At 36.8% G+C, this 14,046-nt stretch overlaps 1 protein-coding gene across 1 annotated transcript in view; it reads right to left on the bottom strand.

Moving 5' to 3' along the window:
- The window catches only part of LOC131957058 (uncharacterized), a gene marked incomplete at its 3' end in the record, with an annotated part of 114,247 nt that extends 101,176 nt beyond the window's left edge, over positions 1–13,071 (bottom strand). The window contains exon 1 of the mRNA XM_059321759.1: positions 12,614–13,071. The remainder of the gene's footprint in view (positions 1–12,613) is intronic.
- Positions 13,072–14,046: the final 975 nt, after the last annotated feature.

Here is a 14,046-nt window from a genome sequence, read left to right as displayed (position 1 = left end):
TAAAACTTGTCTTGTGACGTTGGTGTATAAAACTGTCTGTGACGTTGGTGTATAAAACTTGTGACGTTGGTGTATAAAACTTGTGACGTTGGTGTATAAAACTTGTCTTGTGACGTTGGTGTATAAAATTTGTGACGTTGGTGTATAAAACTTGTCAGTGACGTTGGTGTATAAAATTTGTCTTGTGACGTTGGTGTATAAAACTTGTCAGTGACGTTGGTGTATAAAACTTGTCTATGACGTTGGTGTATAAAACTTGTCAGTGACGTTGGTGTATAAAACTTGTCTTGTGACGTTGGTGTATAAAACATGTGACGTTGGTGTATAAAACTTGTCAGTGACGTTGGTGTATACAACTTGTCTTGTGACGTTGGTGTATAAAACTTGTCTTGTGACGTTGGTGTATAAAACTTGTCTTGTGACGTTGGTGTATAAAACTTGTCTTGTGACGTTGGTGTATAAAACTTGTCTTGTGACGTTGGTGTATAAAACTTGTCTGTGACGTTGGTGTATAAAACTTGTCTTGTGACGTTGGTGTATAAAACTTGTCTTGTGACGTTGGTGTATAAAACTTTTGACGTTGGTGTATAAAACTTGTCTTGTGACGTTGGTGTATAAAACTTGTCTTGTGACGTTGGTGTATAAAACTTGTCTTGTGACGTTGGTGTATAAAACTGTCTGTGACGTTGGTGTATAAAACTTGTCTGTGACGTTGGTGTATAAAACTTGTCTTGTGACGTTGGTGTATAAAACTTGTCTTGTGACGTTGGTGTATAAAACTTTTCTTGTGACGTTGGTGTATAAAACTTGTCTATGACGTTGGTGTATAAAACTTGTCTGTGACGTTGGTGTATAAAACTTATGACGTTGGTGTATAAAACTTGTCTTGTGACGTTGGTGTATAAAACTTGTCTGTGACGTTGGTGTATTAAACTTTTCTTGTGACGTTGGTGTATAAAACATGTCTATGACGTTGGTGTATAAAACTTGTCTGTGACGTTGGTGTATAAAACTTATGACGTTGGTGTATAAAACTTGTCTGTGACGTTGGTGTATAAAACTTATGACGTTGGTGTATAAAACTTGTCTTGTGACGTTGGTGTATAAAACTTGTCTTGTGACGTTGGTGTATAAAACTTGTCTTGTGAAGTTGGTGTATAAAACTTTTCTTCTGACGTTGGTGTATAAAACTTGTCTATGACGTTGGTGTATAAAACTTGTCTGTGACGTTGGTGTATAAAACTTATGACGTTGGTGTATAAAACTTGTCTGTGACGTTGGTGTATAAAACTTATGACGTTGGTGTATAAAACCTGTCTTGTGACGTTGGTGTATAAAACCTGTCTTGTGACGTTGGTGTATAAAACTTGTGACGTTGGTGTATAAAACTTGTCTGTGACGTTGGTGTATAAAACTTGTCTTGTGACGTTGGTGTATAAAACTTGTCTATGACGTTGGTGTATAAAACTTGTCTGTGACGTTGGTGTATAAAACTTGTGACGTTGGTGTATAAAACTTGTCTGTGACGTTGGTGTGTAAAACTTGTCTTGTGACGTTGGTGTATAAAACCTGTCTTGTGACGTTGGTGTATAAAACTTGTCTTGTGACGTTGGTGTATAAAACTTGTCTTGTGACGTTGGTGTATAAAACTTGTCTATGACGTTGGTGTATAAAACTTGTCAGTGACGTTGGTGTATAAAATTTGTCTTGTGACGTTGGTGTATAAAACTTGTCTTGTGACGTTGGTGTATAAAACTTGTCTTGTGACGTTGGTGTATTAAACTTTTCTTGTGACGTTGGTGTATAAAACTTGTCTTGTGACGTTGGTGTATAAAACTTGTCTTGTGACGTTGGTGTATAAAACTTGTCAGTGACGTTGGTGTATAAAACTTGTCTTGTGACGTTGGTGTATAAAACTTGTCTTGTGACGTTGGTGTATAAAACTTGTCAGTGACGTTGGTGTATAAAATTTGTCTTGTGACGTTGGTGTATAAAACTTGTCAGTGACGTTGGTGTATAAAACTTGTCTATGACGTTGGTGTATAAAACTTGTCAGTGACGTTGGTGTATAAAACTTGTCTTGTGACGTTGGTGTATAAAACATGTGACGTTGGTGTATAAAACTTGACAGTGACGTTGGTGTATACAACTTGTCTTGTGACGTTGGTGTATAAAATTTGTCTTGTGACGTTGGTGTTTAAAATTTGTGACGTTGGTGTATAAAACTTGTCTGTGACGTTGGTGTATAAAACTTGTGACGTTGGTGTATAAAACTTGTCCGTGACGTTGGTGTATAAAACTTGTCTTGTGACGTTGGTGTATAAAACTTGTCTTGTGACGTTGGTGTATAAAACTGTCTGTGACGTTGGTGTATAAAACTTGTCTTGTGACGTTGGTGTATAAAACTTGTCTTGTGACGTTGGTGTATAAAACTTGCCTTGTGACGTTGGTGTATAAAACTTGTCTGTGACGTTGGTGTATAAAACTTGTCTTGTGACGTTGGTGTATAAAACTTGTCTTGTGACGTTGGTGTATAAAACTTGTCTTGTGACGTTGGTGTATAAAACTTGTCTTGTGACGTTGGTGTATAAAACTTGTCTGTGACGTTGGTGTATAAAACTTGTCCTGTGACGTTGGTGTATAAAACTTGTCTGTGACGTTGGTGTATAAAACTTGTCTTGTGACGTTGGTGTATAAAACTTGTCTTGTGACGTTGGTGTATTAAACTTTTCTTGTGACGTTGGTGTATAAAACTTGTCTATGACGTTGGTGTATAAAACTTGTCTGTGACGTTGGTGTATAAAACTTGTCTGTGACGTTGGTGTATAAAACTTGTCTTGTGACGTTGGTGTATAAAACTTGTCTTGTGACGTTGGTGTATAAAACTTGTCTGTGACGTTGGTGTATAAAACTTGTCTTGTGACGTTGGTGTATAAAACTTGTCTTGTGACGTTGGTGTATAAAACTTGTGACGTTGGTGTATAAAACTTGTCTTGTGACGTTGGTGTATAAAACTTGTCTTGTGACGTTGGTGTATAAAACTTGTCTTGTGACGTTGGTGTATAAAACTGTCTGTGACGTTGGTGTATAAAACTTGTCTTGTGACGTTGGTGTGTAAAACTTGTGACGTTGGTGTATAAAACTTATGACGTTGGTGTATAAAACTTGTCTATGACGTTGGTGTATAAAACTTGTCTATGACGTTGGTGTATAAAACCTGTCTTGTGACGTTGGTGTATAAAACTTGTCTTGTGACTTTGGTGTATAAAACTTTTCTTGTGACGTTGGTGTATAAAACTTGTCTGTGACGTTGGTGTATAAAACTTGTCTATGACGTTGGTGTATAAAACTTGTCTATGACGTTGGTGTATAAAACTTGTCTGTGACGTTGGTGTATAAAACTTATGACGTTGGTGTATAAAACTTGTCTGTGACGTTGGTGTATAAAACTTATGACGTTGGTGTATAAAACTTGTCTATGACGTTGGTGTATAAAACTTGTCTTGTGACGTTGGTGTATACAACTTGTCTTGTGACGTTGGTGTATAAAACTTGTCTTGTGACGTTGGTGTATAAAACTTGTCTTGTGACGTTGGTGTATAAAACTTGTCTGTGACGTTGGTGTGTAAAACTTGTCTTGTGACGTTGGTGTATAAAACTTGTCTTGTGACGTTGGTGTATAAAACTTGTCTTGTGACGTTGGTGTATAAAACTTGTCTTGTGACGTTGGTGTATAAAACTTGTCTTGTGACGTTGGTGTATAAAACTTGTCTGTGACGTTGGTGTATAAAACTTGTCTTGTGACATTGGTGTATAAAACTTGTCTTGTGACGTTGGTGTATAAAACTTGTCTTGTGACGTTGGTGTATAAAACTTGTCTTGTGACGTTGGTGTATAAAACTTGTCTTGTGACGTTGGTGTATAAAACTTGTCTGTGACGTTGGTGTATAAAACTTGTCTGTGACGTTGGTGTATAAAACTTGTCTTGTGACGTTGGTGTATAAAACTTGTCTGTGACGTTGGTGTATAAAACTTGTCTTGTGACGTTGGTGTATAAAACGTGTCTTGTGACGTTGGTGTATTAAACTTTTCTTGTGACGTTGGTGTATAAAACTTGTCTATGACGTTGGTGTATAAAACTTGTCTGTGACGTTGGTGTATAAAACTTGTCTGTGACGTTGGTGTATAAAACTTGTCTTGTGACGTTGGTGTATAAAACTTGTCTATGACGTTGGTGTATAAAACTTGTCTGTGACGTTGGTGTATAAAACTTGTCTATGACGTTGGTGTATAAAACTTGTCTTGTGACGTTGGTGTATAAAACTTGTCTTGTGACGTTGGTGTATAAAACTTGTCTATGACGTTGGTGTATAAAACTTGTGACGTTGGTGTATAAAACTTGTCTGTGACGTTGGTGTATAAAACTTGTCTGTGACGTTGGTGTATAAAACTTGTCTATGACGTTGGTGTATAAAACTTGTCTATGACGTTGGTGTATAAAACTTGTCTATGACGTTGGTGTATAAAACTTGTCTTGTGACGTTGGTGTATAAAACTTGTCTGTGACGTTGGTGTATAAAACTTGTGACGTTGGTGTATAAAACCTGTCTTGTGACGTTGGTGTATAAAACTTGTCTGTGACGTTGGTGTATAAAACTTGTCTATGACGTTGGTGTATAAAACTTGTCTTGTGACGTTGGTGTATAAAACTTGTCTGTGACGTTGGTGTATAAAACTTGTGACGTTGGTGTATAAAACCTGTCTTGTGACGTTGGTGTATAAAACTTGTCTGTGACGTTGGTGTATAAAACTTGTCTATGACGTTGGTGTGTAAAACTTGTGACGTTGGTGTATAAAACTTATGACGTTGGTGTATAAAACTTGTCTATGACGTTGGTGTATAAAACCTGTCTTGTGACGTTGGTGTATAAAACTTGTCTTGTGACGTTGGTGTATAAAACTTGTCTGTGACGTTGGTGTATAAAACTTGTGACGTTGGTGTATAAAACTTGTCTTGTGACGTTGGTGTATAAAACTTGTCTTGTGACGTTGGTGTATAAAACTTGTCTGTGACGTTGGTGTATAAAACTTGTCTGTGACGTTGGTGTATAAAACTTGTCTTGTGACGTTGGTGTATAAAACTTGTCTGTGACGTTGGTGTATAAAACTTGTCTGTGACGTTGGTGTATAAAACTTGTCTTGTGACGTTGGTGTATAAAACTTGTCTATGACGTTGGTGTATAAAACTTTTCTGTGACGTTGGTGTATAAAACTTGTGACGTTGGTGTATAAAACTTGTCTATGACGTTGGTGTATAAAACTTGTCTTGTGACGTTGGTGTATAAAACTTGTCTATGACGTTGGTGTGTAAAACTTATGACGTTGGTGTATAAAACTTGTCTGTGACGTTGGTGTATAAAACTTGTCTGTGACGTTGGTGTATAAAACTTGTCTTGTGACGTTGGTGTATTAAACTTTTCTTGTGACGTTGGTGTATAAAACTTGTCTATGACGTTGGTGTATAAAACTTGTCTTGTGACGTTGGTGTATAAAACCTGTCTTGTGACGTTGGTGTATAAAACTTGTCTTGTGACGTTGGTGTATAAAACTTGTCTATGACGTTGGTGTGTAAAACTTGTGACGTTGGTGTATAAAACTTAAGACGTTGGTGTATAAAACTTGTCTATGACGTTGGTGTATAAAACCTGTCTTGTGACGTTGGTGTATAAAACTTGTCTATGACGTTGGTGTATAAAACTTGTCTGTGACGTTGGTGTATAAAACTTGTCTATGACGTTGGTGTATAAAACTTGTCTATGACGTTGGTGTATAAAACCTGTCTTGTGACGTTGGTGTATAAAACTTGTCTGTGACGTTGGTGTATAAAACTTGTGACGTTGGTGTATAAAACTTGTCTTGTGACGTTGGTGTATAAAACTTGTCTATGACGTTGGTGTATAAAACCTGTCTTGTGACGTTGGTGTATAAAACTTGTCTTTTGACGTTGGTGTATAAAACTTGTCTATGACGTTGGTGTATAAAACTTGTCTTGTGACGTTGGTGTATAAAACTTGTGACGTTGGTGTATAAAACTTGTCTTGTGACGTTGGTGTATAAAACCTGTCTTGTGACGTTGGTGTATAAAACTTGTCTTGTGACGTTGGTGTATAAAACTTGTCTATGACGTTGGTGTGTAAAACTTGTGACGTTGGTGTATAAAACTTATGACGTTGGTGTATAAAACTTGTCTTGTGACGTTGGTGTATAAAACTTGTCTATGACGTTGGTGTATAAAACTTGTCTGTGACGTTGGTGTATAAAACTTATGACGTTGGTGTATAAAACCTGTCTTGTGACGTTGGTGTATAAAACTTGTCTTGTGACGTTGGTGTATAAAACTTGTCTGTGACGTTGGTGTATAAAACTTGTCTGTGACGTTGGTGTATAAAACTTGTGACGTTGGTGTATAAAACTTGTCTTGTGACGTTGGTGTATAAAACCTGTCTTGTGACGTTGGTGTATAAAACTTGTCTGTGACGTTGGTGTATAAAACTTGTGACGTTGGTGTATAAAACCTGTCTTGTGACGTTGGTGTATAAAACTTGTCTATGACGTTGGTGTATAAAACTTGTCTTGTGACGTTGGTGTATAAAACTTGTCTGTGACGTTGGTGTATAAAACTTATGACGTTGGTGTATAAAACTTGTCTTGTGACGTTGGTGTATAAAACTTGTCTTTTGACGTTGGTGTATAAAACTTGTCTTGTGACGTTGGTGTATAAAACTTATGACGTTGGTGTATAAAACTTGTCTTGTGACGTTGGTGTATAAAACCTGTCTTGTGACGTTGGTGTATAAAACCTGTCTTGTGACGTTGGTGTATAAAACCTGTCTTGTGACGTTGGTGTATAAAACTTGTCTTGTGACGTTGGTGTATAAAACTTGTCTGTGACGTTGGTGTATAAAACTTTTCTTGTGACGTTGGTGTATAAAACTTGTCTTGTGACGTTGGTGTATAAAACTTGTCTATGACGTTGGTGTATAAAACTTGTCTGTGACGTTGGTGTATAAAACTTGTCTGTGACGTTGGTGTATAAAACTTGTGACGTTGGTGTATAAAACTTGTCTTGTGACGTTGGTGTATAAAACTTGTGACGTTGGTGTATAAAACTTGTCAGTGACGTTGGTGTATAAAACTTGTCTTGTGACGTTGGTGTATAAAACTTGTCTATGACGTTGGTGTATAAAACTTGTCTGTGACGTTGGTGTATAAAACTTGTCTTGTGACGTTGGTGTATAAAACTTGTGACGTTGGTGTATAAAACTTGTCTGTGACGTTGGTGTATAAAACTTGTCTATGACGTTGGTGTATAAAACTTGTCTTGTGACGTTGGTGTATAAAACTTGTCTTGTGACGTTGGCTTATACATTTTGTTGTATCTTGAGTCTTGTGAATATAAAAACAAAGTAGCCAGCTCCCCCATTGATATTGATACACATAGAAAGTTGAAAATATAATCTACATAACGGCCATCTGATTAAAAAAAAACAACTTCTTAAATCCAACTTCTGATCTAGTTACAAGATAAATCTTCACTGCGAACCCGAGACTGAATGCATGCATCACAAATAAGGGCGACATACTAACTTAACCTATGCTAATATAGGTTTAAAACATGGTCGGAATTGTAAACAAGCCCATGTCTGACTGTATTTTGGTTGATGTGTCTGGGTGTCTTTTAAGTAGTAATGGGTCTGGCAGTGTTTTAGTGTTATCTCTGGCTGATATGTGGCTGTATTTCAGTTGATATATCTGGCTGTTGTTCTAATACAATGTCTAGCTCATAAACCTGGCTGTAGCTGTATTTCTGTTGATATATCGTGTTGTATTAATGACGATATGCCTCCTGTTGATATATCGTGTTGTATTAATGACGATATGCCTCCTGTTGATATATCGTGTTGTATTAATGCCAATATGCCTCCTGTTGATATATCGTGTTGTATTATTGCCAATATGCCTCCTGTTGATATATCGTGTTGTATTATTGCCAATATGCCTCCTGTTGATATATCGTGTTGTATTATTGCCGATATGCCTCCTGTTCACATGAACATTAGATTCCCCCCCCCCCCCGTACCCTACACCATGAGCGTATCCTCATAATGTCAGTCGATGTTTAGATGAATGTGTCTATGTTGAGTTGGCAGAGTTTATTCTTTGGTGTATGTAGATCATTTAGTGCAACATAATTATGTCTGATGTGTTGGTGTATGTAGATCATTTAGTGCAACATAATTATGTCTGATGTGTTGTTGTATGTAGATCATTTAGTGCAACATAATTATGTCTGATGTGTTGGTGTATGTAGATCATTTAGTGCAACATAATTATGTCTGATGTGTTGGTGTATGTAGATCATTTAGTGCAACATAATTATGTCTGATGTGTTGTTGTATGTAGATCATTTAGTGTAACATAATTATGTCTGATATGTTGGTGTATGTAGATCATTTAGTGCAACATAATTATGTCTGATATGTTGGTGTACGTAGATCATTTAGTGCAACATAATTATGTCTGATATGTTGGTGTATGTAGATCATTTAGTGCAACATAATTATGTCTGATATGTTGGTGTATGTAGATCATTTAGTGCAACATAATTATGTCTGATATGTTGGTGTATGTAGATCATTTAGTGCAACATAATTATGTCTGATATGTTGGTGTATGTAGATCATTTAGTGCAACATAATTATGTCTGATATGTTGGTGTATGTAGATCATTTAGTGTAACATAATTATGTCTGATGTGTTGGTGTATGTAGATCATTTAGTGCAACATAATTATGTCTGATGTGTTGGTGTATGTAGATCATTTAGTGTAACATAATTATGTCTGATGTGTTGGTGTATGTAGATCATTTAGTGCAACATAATTATGTCTGATATGTTGGTGTATGTAGATCATTTAGTGTAACATAATTATGTCTGATGTGTTGGTTCATGCAGCTGGCATGTAGTTCTTTTTTTGTGTTAGCCTGTCTCCCCCTCATATAATTTTATGTCGGCCTGTCTCTACTTTGACACCCCCCCCCTCGTATACTTTTATGTCGCCCTGTCTGACACCCCCTCCCCCATATACTTTTATGTCGCCCTGTCTGACACCCCCCTCCCCCATATACTTTTATGTCGGCCTATCTGACACCCCCTCCCCCATATACTTTTATGTCGCCCTGTCTGACACCCCCCTCCCTCATATACTTTTATATCGGCCTGTGAGTCTCTAATGTACAACAGACAACTCATCTCTCAAGCTGTCCCAGCATTATTTTGTTCAACAAAGCTTTCAACAATGGTAACCATGGACACGTACAATGCTTTAATCTTTTTAAAAAAAAACCTTTGAATCTTGCACGAAAAAATCAGCTCGAATAAAAATAAAATAAAATAAATACAAAAGTATTTCGACGCAAAAACATTTTTAGCATTCAGAAAATAAAAATATCGAACATATTTAAAAAATAAGATTGATAAGAAATACATAAATGTATCAAGACAAACAAACACTAATGCAATGTTGTTTTCTAAAGGGAAGAGTCATAAAAAAACCTTACGATGCTAGTTGACATGCGCAAAGAATATTTTTTAAAGTATCTTCCATCCTTCTTAGCGAGAATGAGAACAGTCTCAGTGAGTGCTCTCAACTCGGATCTTTACACGCTATAAATTTCTCATTGTCGCAGTAGACCTAACAGAAAGTGTCCGGTTAATTCAACTGACAAAACCAGCATATCTTTCTGGCATCTCTACCCAGTGCTCACCCAGGAGCACGTCCAGCCCCCACACCCCCTGGAATAGAAAATATACACTTTAACCTTCGTCCGCCCCACCCGGAAATTTCATAGTCCCCATCCGGAAGTTTCTAGTCCCCATTCGGAAGTTTCTAGTCCCCACGCCGGAAGTTTCTAGTCCCCATGCCGGAAAGTCTAAGTGCCCACCCCCGGAGCAAAATGTCTGAAAAAAAAGTGTGTAGCCACCCAGCATTCAGTCAATCTTATTACACTATGGGTTTATTCTATTAGTTATTTTTTTTCTATGATAAAATGCTTAAGTTGGAGCTATGGCTAGAATGTTATACAGTTATTTAAGCATAATGACACACTTAAAAGATGAAAAAAAAGTTATTGTCTGATATTGAAAATGTAAAATAAGTTCGTATATTCGTATATACGTATATTCGTATATACGTATATACGTATATACGTATATACATATATACGTATATACATATATACATATATACGTATATACATATATACATATATACGTATATACATATATACATATATACGTATATATATATACATATATACGTATATATATACATATATATATATATATATATATATATATATATATATATATATATATATATATATATACAATATATATATATATATATATATATATATATATATATATATATATATATATAATATATATATATATATATATATATATATATATATATATATATATATATATATATATATATAAGGTTTTGTATAAACAAAAAAATAATGTTTTATAAATGTTAAATACACTTTTTTTTAAAAAAGTGTAGAATTCATAGTAAATTATTGAATTGTACAGAAAACGTTGCTTTAAAGCTTCCTTTTGTACCGTGTACACCCGGTACACAACGCTCGAGTTCACACACCCGCCATGTTGAATGAGCGCATTCACGGCTGATTCACTGACCTCTGACCTCGCCGTTCTGCACGGATTCCGTCGTGCACGTGCGACCTTTGGCTCAAGCGTGAGCTTTGGAACTATCACGTGACCTCGTGTCGCTCAGCCATGCGTGACGACGATTAATTCACCTCTCATTACTGCACATTATTGTGAGAAACACGCAGGAAGTTGACAATGGGGTGGCGAATTACGCGCCAGTGGAGCAGAACTTAGAAGTCTCAAATCAGAACTTAGATGTTTCAAATCAAATGTTTAAATGGTTTATGGTTAAACAATTTCAATAAAAATGTTTTATGCGTTTATATGGGGCTTAATATGTAATGAGGCTTCTAAAAAGTGTAGTTTGATCTTTGTTTGACTCAAATTTGTATCCTTGTATATTTGTATAAATAAAAGCCTTGTGTTTTTTTTAAAAGTTGCTTTTTAATTACTTGCTTTTGTTCTTGAATAGGCATTAAATGCATCTTTTAAGCATATATTCGCTTTATTACATCACGCGATTTCTTAAAAACTTTGACTCTGATAATAACGACAGGGTTAATTATTTCGTTTTTTTGTGTTCTTATTTGTTTTAAATAAAGAAATATTGGTGTGTGTGTGGGGGGGGGGGTTGTCTGATAATTTGATAAGTACCCCACCCTCGTTTATTCTTCAGCAGTTGCGTTTCCCTCAAGGGGGGATATAGTCTAACCGTCGTTGTTGGCCCCCAAGCACACACCCCCCCAATTCATTTCTCACACCCAAGTCTGTAATTGGCTCACTCATAGTCACGTGACCACATGTATGGCAGTCGTCAGGTATAGAATACAACAGGACCAGTTTCGACGTGAGTAAGGTCAGGTGAAGTTTGGGTCAAGTCGACCTATGAAGTTCACGTTGAACTTCAGAAATACCCCTCCACCCCCATTCTTAATGTTCACTCGTCGACACCCCCCTCCCCCACCCCGTCCTTGTTGTCGTCCAGACAATTAAATTGTCCTGCTCCCAATTCCTCTGAAATCTAATTCAAAACATTATTTTTAATGTGTACATTGCAATGCTAATAACTTTAATGTAGCGATTTATTATTTTCAAAATGATAGGTAATTAATGTAATTAAAAGAAGGACATAGAATGTATAAGAAAAAAATAAAGATATTTTGTTTTCTTTATTAACCAGTTGCAGACCAGTGACGTCATTAGTGCGGATGTCATCCTGTGTGGCAATTGAGGGTGTCATCCCCCCCCCCCCCCCATCCCCCCTCTAACAATTTTGCTTTTTCGTTCTGGTGTCACCCCTCTCCTATACTGTTAACTGGCAAAAAGAATCTTTGGAAAGTAAATTTTACAATATTTCGTTGCATGGTGTTTGCTTTAACGTATAATTATTTAGATGTTAAGTGAAACATGTAGATATCCACAATGGACTCGAACTCCCGCCCCTCAATACACACGAGTCAACAATAGCAGTCGAATTTTTTACACCCCGCCCTTATTCTTACCCTACGCGTGGACGTGATAAAACGATAACCTCTACGTAGACAGCACTAGATAGTAGCATCAAGTTAAACTATGACAGGAGGTTAAGCACAGTAGGGGCGGGACTAAGTCAACCTACGATATACAGGCACCAGTAGCGAAGCGAAGGGGGGGGGGGGGGGGGCGGGGGGGGGGGACATATGTCCCCCGGCGCCGACCTAAGGGGGCACCAAAATGGGTTGGAAAAATAAATTGAAAGGTTGAGGGGGGTGCTATCGAAAGTTTGAGGTTTGAGGGGGGAGGGTGCAAATCGAAAGTTTGAGAGGGGGTGCAAATCGAAATCTTGATTGGGGGGGGGGGGGGTGCAATTAAAAGCTGGATTAAACTGGCCTACCTGTTTAGCTTTTAATCCGGTATGACGTCACGTTCTACATTAGACCAGTCTCCCTTCGGCACATTATCCAGTTCATGTCGTCACAACACAGCCACATTAGTTAATAAGAACATCACATCCATTGAATAGGCGACTACATTATATCCAAAAAGGGTATCCACGTGTATTTTCAGGTTATCACGCACTATATATATAACAGCTATATCCACACGTTGTGATCAATTAATGTATATCCACAGAATTATATAACAACCAAATCCACAGCAATTATCGTAACGATAGCAAATCCAGAAACGTATCCACAAAAAGTAGCTACTAACTACACCAAATCCACGGAATGTTGAATTAAATAGTGACCCACGTTTTTAAACGCACACTTTATCCACATCGAAATTTTTCATGATTAAATTTTTTTTTTAATTCACTCACTGAAGATTAAACTTTTACTAACACCTAATCCAGAATGTATCTACGAGGATAATCCAGTGGATGAGCGGGATGAGCGTATTGTGTGTACACAAGTATCGCTTTATCCCATCCAAGTCAGCTCACATACACACACCGTGTTAACACACCGTCTAACACACCGTGTAGCGACAGGTACGCTTCAAGCTGTGGGGAAGAAAAAAGTAAACAGTATAAGCCACAGTTAATCAATTAATAGGTCTAGTTTTTTTTTTCCTTTTTTAACTAGGATTTGAGGATAAAATATCCCGGGGAGGGGAGAGGGGGTGGAGCTATTACACCGTGTTTACTGATCGTGTTTGGGGGTCTGGTTTATCGATGAAAATGATTTTTTTTAAGGACGGTCTAGGGCGGTGAAATTGCACGCGCATAGATGACAGAATCTGTACTCAGCTAAGACGGTGATTATAAAAATACGCGCTTTGAAGAGACACGGTTTAAACCTCGTCAGACCAAAACAATCAATAGTTTTTCATTAGGCCGTTGGCTGTGTCTGTGAATTTATTTTTTTTTAACAAAGATATTGAAGTAAAAATATCTAGCCTAAATAAGACTTTTTTTTTTAAAGTGGACGTTATGATTGAAGGTCTTTTCAAGGAGCAATTCGCAAATTTCTGAGCAGAAAAATAAATATCAATAGCTAATTGTTTGTTATTGGTTTTTGTTTATAGCATAACTTATTGCGTGATTTTTTGTCAATCAGTTTTAATTAAGACAAACAAAGCCAGATGTGCATTAAAACGATGCATTTTAAGGGAAGATTGTAGTTCTAGTTTCTGGATAGCTTGACCTGGCAAAGTTGGCTATTTAAAGATCTAGTTTCTGGATAGCTTAATTGCATAAAGTCTGCTATTTAAAGATCTAGTTTCTGGATAGTTTAACTCTACATGGTCGGATATTTAAAGATCTTATGTCTGGATAGCTTAACTCTACAGACGTGGCTATTTAATAATATGGATAGCTTGTTG

Source organism: Physella acuta, unplaced genomic scaffold, assembly GCF_028476545.2.
Source record: "Physella acuta isolate Inbredline_101_S28 unplaced genomic scaffold, ASM2847654v3 ptg001200l, whole genome shotgun sequence".
NCBI lineage: Eukaryota > Metazoa > Mollusca > Gastropoda > Physidae > Physella > Physella acuta.
The sequence above is the reverse complement of the archived record's forward strand: the minus strand, read 5'-3'. Positions and strand labels throughout refer to the sequence as shown.